Source organism: Zeugodacus cucurbitae, chromosome 5 (genome assembly GCF_028554725.1).
Source record: "Zeugodacus cucurbitae isolate PBARC_wt_2022May chromosome 5, idZeuCucr1.2, whole genome shotgun sequence".
Lineage (NCBI taxonomy): Eukaryota > Metazoa > Arthropoda > Insecta > Diptera > Tephritidae > Zeugodacus > Zeugodacus cucurbitae.
The window spans coordinates 46,142,037-46,149,315 of record NC_071670.1 but is presented as its reverse complement, the minus strand read 5'-3'; the positions used below and the strand labels follow the sequence as shown (position 1 = coordinate 46,149,315).

The window sequence follows — 7,279 nt, the reverse complement described above, 5'->3', positions numbered from 1 at the left end:
TGGCATTTTTGATAAGAAAAAGCTTCCAAGCAAATGCTCAGACATATGTATATTGAAAAGTTTTCACTTGTCATAGAACCAGTTCACCACAAAATTTTCGAACTACAACTATGTTTATTTTATGCTTTCTAAAGTATAATGATGTATTGATATACACCCAGGTCTACCTGACAAATTTTGCGTATACGCCATGTCAATTCGCTACTTTCACATCAATGCGGGACAATAACTTGACTTTTATAACTTGCATATCTGTAATACTCTTGGCATTCAACAAACGCTTTATACAGTTTTTATTTACTTCATTCACCTTTTTTACTTATGTACGTTGGAAAAAATACTTTAACAAATAGCTTTACAAAATTCTAGCGCCACTAATCTTCACACTTTCATTAAGCAGCAAATCAGATTAGTTGAAAGGCGCACAAATGGCGTTAAAAAGTTAATGCGAAAGGGTCAAAGCAAGCAGCAAGACAGCTGAAGAAACAATTGCAAATGAACCAGTGAACAAAGCTAAAAAAGCAGAGATTGAATTAAATTAGGGGACGCAAAGTAATTCTTTCAATTATTGAAGGGTAAACAGAGGAAAGGTAATAGAAGACTTGTGGAAAAAAAAACTCGAATGAAAGAGATTTTGTTATATATTACATTGGTATGTATAAACGGCACTAGTTACGTATATACATATACTCTATTAACTGATATTTAGAATAGTAGTGGCAAATGCACTTTTTTAAATACATTAGAAAGGATAGGATTTGTCCAAAAAAGCTCTTATCTTTAGCTATCCACCCACCTAACCCGTTAAAAAGACTGTCTGCCCCGTATGTCGCTGTAAGAGTGCTTGCCGTAGTAGTTGGTGTAAAAATACGGATAGCGTATTCATATTTTCCATTTTTTTGTAGAGCTGAGCTGCTTAGAGATTCTTTGGAGAGATTTAAAATACCTGCTTTAGTCATATTATATTGCAGATTAAAAAAATCGCAAAAATGTTTAGAAATTCTGACATCCTGCAGAATAATAAGAAGTAGATAGCTTTTTTGTTACATTTGTGCATGTTATTGAAAAAAAAATGTCAGATATTATTTGTAAACTGTTTTTTCCAAGTCAGCCAAATGTTAGTAGTTCAACTCACAAACTCAACTATTCAGTTGTTTTTTTTTTTCATTCTAAAAACTTGTAGTTTTTATGAGAAGCCAAAAGGAAAACAAATTTTGCTATAGAGCAAACCGAAGAACCAAAAATTAGTTTGATCACTAAAGCTAACAAGATATGCACGTTGCAAGGTGATTTAAATAGCCATGGAAAAAAAAAAACAAAAAAAAACATTTATTTAATTTCCGTTTGCCAAAGATTTCGTTGTAAGCAATTAAAAGTTTGCAAACATTCAAACTTTGCCACTTAGTACCATATACATATTTATGTAGGTATTTGCATGAAAGCACATAAGGATAATTCTGTTGCGGTCAGAGTTTCCGTAAAACAGTTTATTTTAAGATGCGACCAAAGTTGTGGGCAATTAGTGGTTAACTTTAGTAATTGCAACTGTTACATACATATGTAGATGTGCAATACAATTACTAAATTTACTTTTGTGAATATTTATTTAAATTTCTCAGAGTAAAGTACCTTGAATTATTATACTGTTTAAAACTTAGCTTTTATATAATCTATTCTTCGTTTGCATATTTTTGTACTTTTTTGTTTTTTAATTCATTAAAATTTTATAAAGAATTGTATTGTGTCCTTTTATAGCTTATTTTGAGGCAAATTGTTTCTAGAATGTTAGAAAAAAAAATGTATAGCTCTGACCCAAATACTATTGAGAAAATTTGGTACCAACCAAGCATGCTTGGGGGGGCGCTATCCTGATGACGTGTAGTGTACATACAATGACTATGTTAACAAACCAATTTTTTTCTGAATTATTAACAATCGCTTTTGACATTTATTCCAATTATTGTACACTTTTTCCTCAATGCGAACAAAGCTAATTTTTCACGTTCATTAAATAGAGTAATCAATTTTTAATTTCAATTTGTTTACTTGACGTTAACAAAATGGAATATTTTGTGGAAATTTTAAAACGAACTGAGCACTTGTTATTTCATTATTTCTCTATCAATTGATTGTAGAGAAATTCATGTTACACATTTCTGACACTTTGAACTTGTGTGATATATTCTTATGAAATTTAAATTCAAATTGATTACTTTCGAGAATTGTAAATGCTTTGTGTTTATTACAAACCGTGGTTGGTAGTTTTCGTTGTTGTGATGTGAATATTCATATATACTTGTTCTATTACAATAAATCTCTTGATCACAAATTTTAATACATTTTGAATGTTGATTGAACATATATAACTAAAACTAATTGAAATCGAAAGTACAGCTTTCAAAAAGTATTACTAAATAATCAAATGTTTTTCATTAGGGTTTTAAAATAGAAAAAAGATATTTTTTAAGTTACTCATACGCTTTATACAACAAAAAAATATTTTTCGTCTCTTTGAAAATGATTGACAATAGACTTTTGCTTTGACACATTCAGTGTGTGGCAAATTGACTTCGGGAAATGAAAATTTCTATCAAAGCGCTAACCTTAGAAGCTTATCACACAAGCTAACAGCATTAATCCATTTGTGTCGCATTGCTGCTTGTGATGTGGTATTGTTAGAGAACTTAACAGCACATATAAGAACAGAGACAGGTAGCAGAGCTTTATTAGCAGCGAGTGGTTTATGTGTGCGCTCATCAGGTGTCCTGTGGATTTTCAGGAACATTTTTCATTTATGAAAGTGTTTTACAGTTGCAAGATTTTGTTTTTAACAGATTGCTCAGTATATTTGTGAGAAATGTAATTTTTTTAGAATAAATTGAAGGTAAAAAATTAAATTTCTTTAAAAAAAATTCATACGGAAATATGTATACGTATACGAATATATGTAATGTATTCGTATCATTTACCTCTACTTACCACTTACAACCAAACAACCAGTTCAGTACATAAAGAAAGGATTTGCATTATAACAACATATAATTTATGCGATGTAAAATTCACGCAGTAAAGATAAAAGCAATTTTGTTGAGAGTTAAAGTAATGACTTTACCTTACACGTGCGTAAGTGCAGGCCTCCAACGTTAGCAGGGATACTCCAACGTTATACACATAAGTCTACATATTCATGGTACAATTACATGTATATTTGCATTTCTTGCTTGGCTTCATTACTACCACAAACACATAGGCTTGTTTGTGTTGTGTGTATATTTGCTAAATACGGCAATAAAGATTTACATAATATGAACGAACGCAAACGAACCATTCACAAAATATATATAAAATATACACTGCGCGTCATCAGGTTAGCACACCTTCACCAGACTACTGAAAGCTACAATTATTATTTCCATGATCTTCGGACAGAGGAACGTCAGCTGGGATGTCTACATAGTGGTGGGGGTGGTGTGATGGGTTGGAGGGTCATCTTCTACGATGGTATATACCGACTACAAATTTTGAATACTAATATGACCACAAAGATATATAACACGTACGGGAAACTGATTTTCCTATTTTCAAAATTTGGTTTGGAACTTTGCCATATTGTTTCCATCATAATAAAGCACATATGTATTAAAAAGTGACCGAGTGATTGAAGTATTGAATTAAGGGACAAAATGGTGTTTTAACGCAGTGGCCGCCTTACTCACCGGGCATCAATGTAATAGAAAACGTGTTGATATTGTTGGTTGGGAAAGTTTACGAGTCTCGCGGGCAATATTCCATAAAATAAAAACAAATTAAAAACATTAAATATTCTTGGTTATTAATTTCCTGAAATTATATAAGAAAATTGTACGAATCGGTACCCAAACGGACCATTGGTGTAATTCTAATTAAGGGGTGAGATACACTCTTAAAAAATATATTAAATGTTTAAATTGATTAATACAAAAATTCAAAAATATGATCGTGGCCGAAAATGTTAAACAAAATTAAAAAAAACGGATATGTGCTAACCTGATGACCAAATTTTAATCACTAATTTTTCTATTGATTTCGTTTTATTTAGTAGAAAATTGTGTCATTAATATTCACTAAAAATTGCAAATCTGTAGCTTCTTTAGTTTTGAAAAAAATTAACAAAAACTTTTTGATCCAGAGGTGTGCTAACCTAGTGACGCGCAGTGTATAATGCTATTTTCGACTACTTTAAAATTATAGAGCTTTCATTTAATTTCATTTCAAATATTTTATTTATTACATTATGTATATATGTATATATGCGAGTTTTTGTTTACTTACTTTGTTTATAAGCTGGTGTTGATTTTATTTATTTTTTTTCCACATCACCCTTTCATCACCCTAGGTGTACTGTAAAGTATGTTTAAACTTCCCCGTGATGTTATAGCTTCAAGCTTACATACTCATGTAAATGTCTTTTCGTGATCATGTATGGCAAATGAGTTAATGATTTCGTGAATTTAACTAGATATATTTACTGAAAAAGTTGCGAAATAAATATTTATATATTTCCACAGATAAGCTCGCTCATTAAATAACTACGTACATATTTATAAACCTGCATACCTTATTTCCAATATACATGGATGTACGATAATTACAGAGACACTGTCGCAATTAAATGAGCATAATGACACGTGTTGAAGCTTTTGTTAATCGGATCGCATGCAAATGTCAAATTTAATCTTTACCAAAGTTAATGAAATAACAAAAAGCAAGCGACAACAACTAACTAATCACTTGCCTTATTAAGGCCAATCGGCGAAATAGTCACATAGCTAATTGATCAATACCGCATGACCTTCGAATGGTGAGAAACATGCCATATTTAAAGAGATTAAGCAAAATTAGTTGCGGATGTTGATGCAGAAAATTAACATAAAAGCGTAATTTTATACAAATATTTGTCTGTGTAGGTATGTTTATTTGTCCAGTAAACAGGGATACAATTAATATAAAATTTGTAAAATTATTTAATTCAAACAGGAAACAAATATAAAATGATGTATTTTTTTTTTCAGTTACTAGATGAATACAAATGGACTTTCACAAACTTCCGATTTTTATATCAACAATCTTAAAATAGCTACATATCTTATCCTGAAGCCCCACAGACAATTCTACAAGAACTCAGATTCGAATCTAATGTATTTCCTTAATGGACACGTAATATTTTTATAACTTCCTTTTCTATTTTGTAAATCTATCTCTACGACTATACATGTCAGATCTCATTTTTGAATACACCTCTTTCATGTGGAATCTTCCTAGCATGATTTGGGTTATACATGTCGTATGAGTAATATACGAAAAAGCTTGAGTGCAAAAGAGTCATCGGATTACTGTATGACCATAGCTACAACCTTAGAAACAACTAAAAATAGAAACGTCATGCCTTTCAAGCAGTTGAACAAACACTCATGGTCTACATGTCCGCCGGAAATTTATTGCGTTGAGAGTTTGCCCAGCAGCCCATATTCATATTTTCCATCTCGCATCGTTGCGCATAACATCTTCTTCTGCACCATGCAATTGCATGCTACTTGCACTTGGAATGTCAGACTAACGCTACTACCACTGTAGTGTAGATGTGGCAAAAAAGTGCAGCAAGCTTAAAATAGATTGATAGGAGAACTGAAAAGAAGTGTTAGCTTCGAATAAAAAACAGAATGCAGGAATTGGAATGTTAAAAAAAGTTTCAATATCATCAACGTGCACTCAACGTGATTTAACGCGAAAAACTTCAGTCATGTATAGACTATGTGCCTATATATGTATGCATCTCCCTTCATTCTATTAAAATGAACATTTGCCCTCCCTTTTACATTGGAGTTGAAAACCGTAAAAACCACTAAAAGTTTCATGCATGATTCAAGAGCACTCTTCTCCGTTAAGAATTATAATATTTTTGAGTTTTATTGTATGTTTGTATTAAATTTTTTTATTTGTATGTGTTTGTATATTTAAATATATATATATGTTTTCCAGTGAACTCGCTAAACTCATTCTGTATGCAGTTGCTCGCACTGTTGGCAATTTTTGACGCATCTGGTCAATTGAATATTCAAGTAACGTTTTATTTCCATTTATCGACTTTTTGTAACAACTTTTTACATTTTTTCACTTTCAGGCACCACTTCAAAAGGAGGCATTTTAACGCTTGACTAAAAGTTTACAGTGAAAAGGTGAGTGAGATTTTATTTCATGGAAAATATTTGTCTATAACATAACAGAAAAAAATTTGTACGGAAAATATTTGTAACTGAAAAAATATTGGAGTGTCAGCGAATAGCTTTCATTGTTGTTGGGTACTATGGTAAATTATAAACTAAGATACTTTTTTAAGTTTTGTTTGTTATGAGTTATGATATTAACCATAAAAAATCAGAAACCTTTAATAGTCTTGCCAATCAATAACTTTTATATTATCTATCTGCTAAAAATACCCACAGAGATGCAAACATTTCTAAGAAATTGTCAAAGTAAAAATACTGGAGAGAATTGTTAGTATAATTTTTGATGCTACACAACGCCTACGGCTATTTTTCTCATTGTCAAATTCGAATAACGATTATATAATCTCCAAAGACGTGTAGGTGTTAGTCAGAAACGCAAATGAGGCAGTAAAACTTTTTCTAGTTCCAAACAAAAATAGCTTTCACAGATGTGTGTGTGTGTGCCTTCCAATTAACCTGCGATTCACAAATAACGTATATTCATATTTGTAGCTGATAGTTGTTAGTGGTAGTGTAAATACCCACATGAAAAATCAATTGAAAAGAATGATATGAAAAAGTCCCACGCTCAAATTAGTGAGTTAAAAAGTTTATGTAAATACTTATTATCGCTATTTAAATACTTTGGAACACACTTAGATGACATAACAATAGTTAGACGCTTTCTTGGAAGTTCTGCTCATCAGACCACGTCAGTATGAATGTAAAACTTTAAACGTGTTTATCTCAAAACTCCATTTTTCTAGTCGGTGGACACGATATCTCATAAAGTTATGAAGCGATTATTTTCAAATTCTGCACACATATTATCTTTTTAGGAACGAAGAGGAACGAAGAGCCTATATATGACGAAAATTATATCAAAAAAGTTAACTTTTTGGTTAAAACTCCGTCAAATTTCAATATTTCCTTTTTTCCTTAGTTCATTAACTAGATTTATCCATGTACTATCGAAATATATTTGGTTTATTGTTTTTTAAATGAACCAATCATGAGTTATGATGTCCACCGCA

The 7,279-nt window shown here is 31.1% G+C and overlaps 1 long non-coding RNA gene across 1 annotated transcript in view; it reads left to right on the top strand.

The window, feature by feature from the left end:
* Positions 1-5,761: 5,761 nt before the first annotated feature.
* LOC128922126 (uncharacterized) overlaps positions 5,762-7,279 on the top strand; it is a 36,897-nt gene continuing 35,379 nt past the window's right edge. The window contains exons 1-2 of the long non-coding RNA XR_008471414.1: positions 5,762-6,098; positions 6,161-6,215. This is a non-coding gene — a long non-coding RNA (uncharacterized LOC128922126). The remainder of the gene's footprint in view (positions 6,099-6,160; positions 6,216-7,279) is intronic.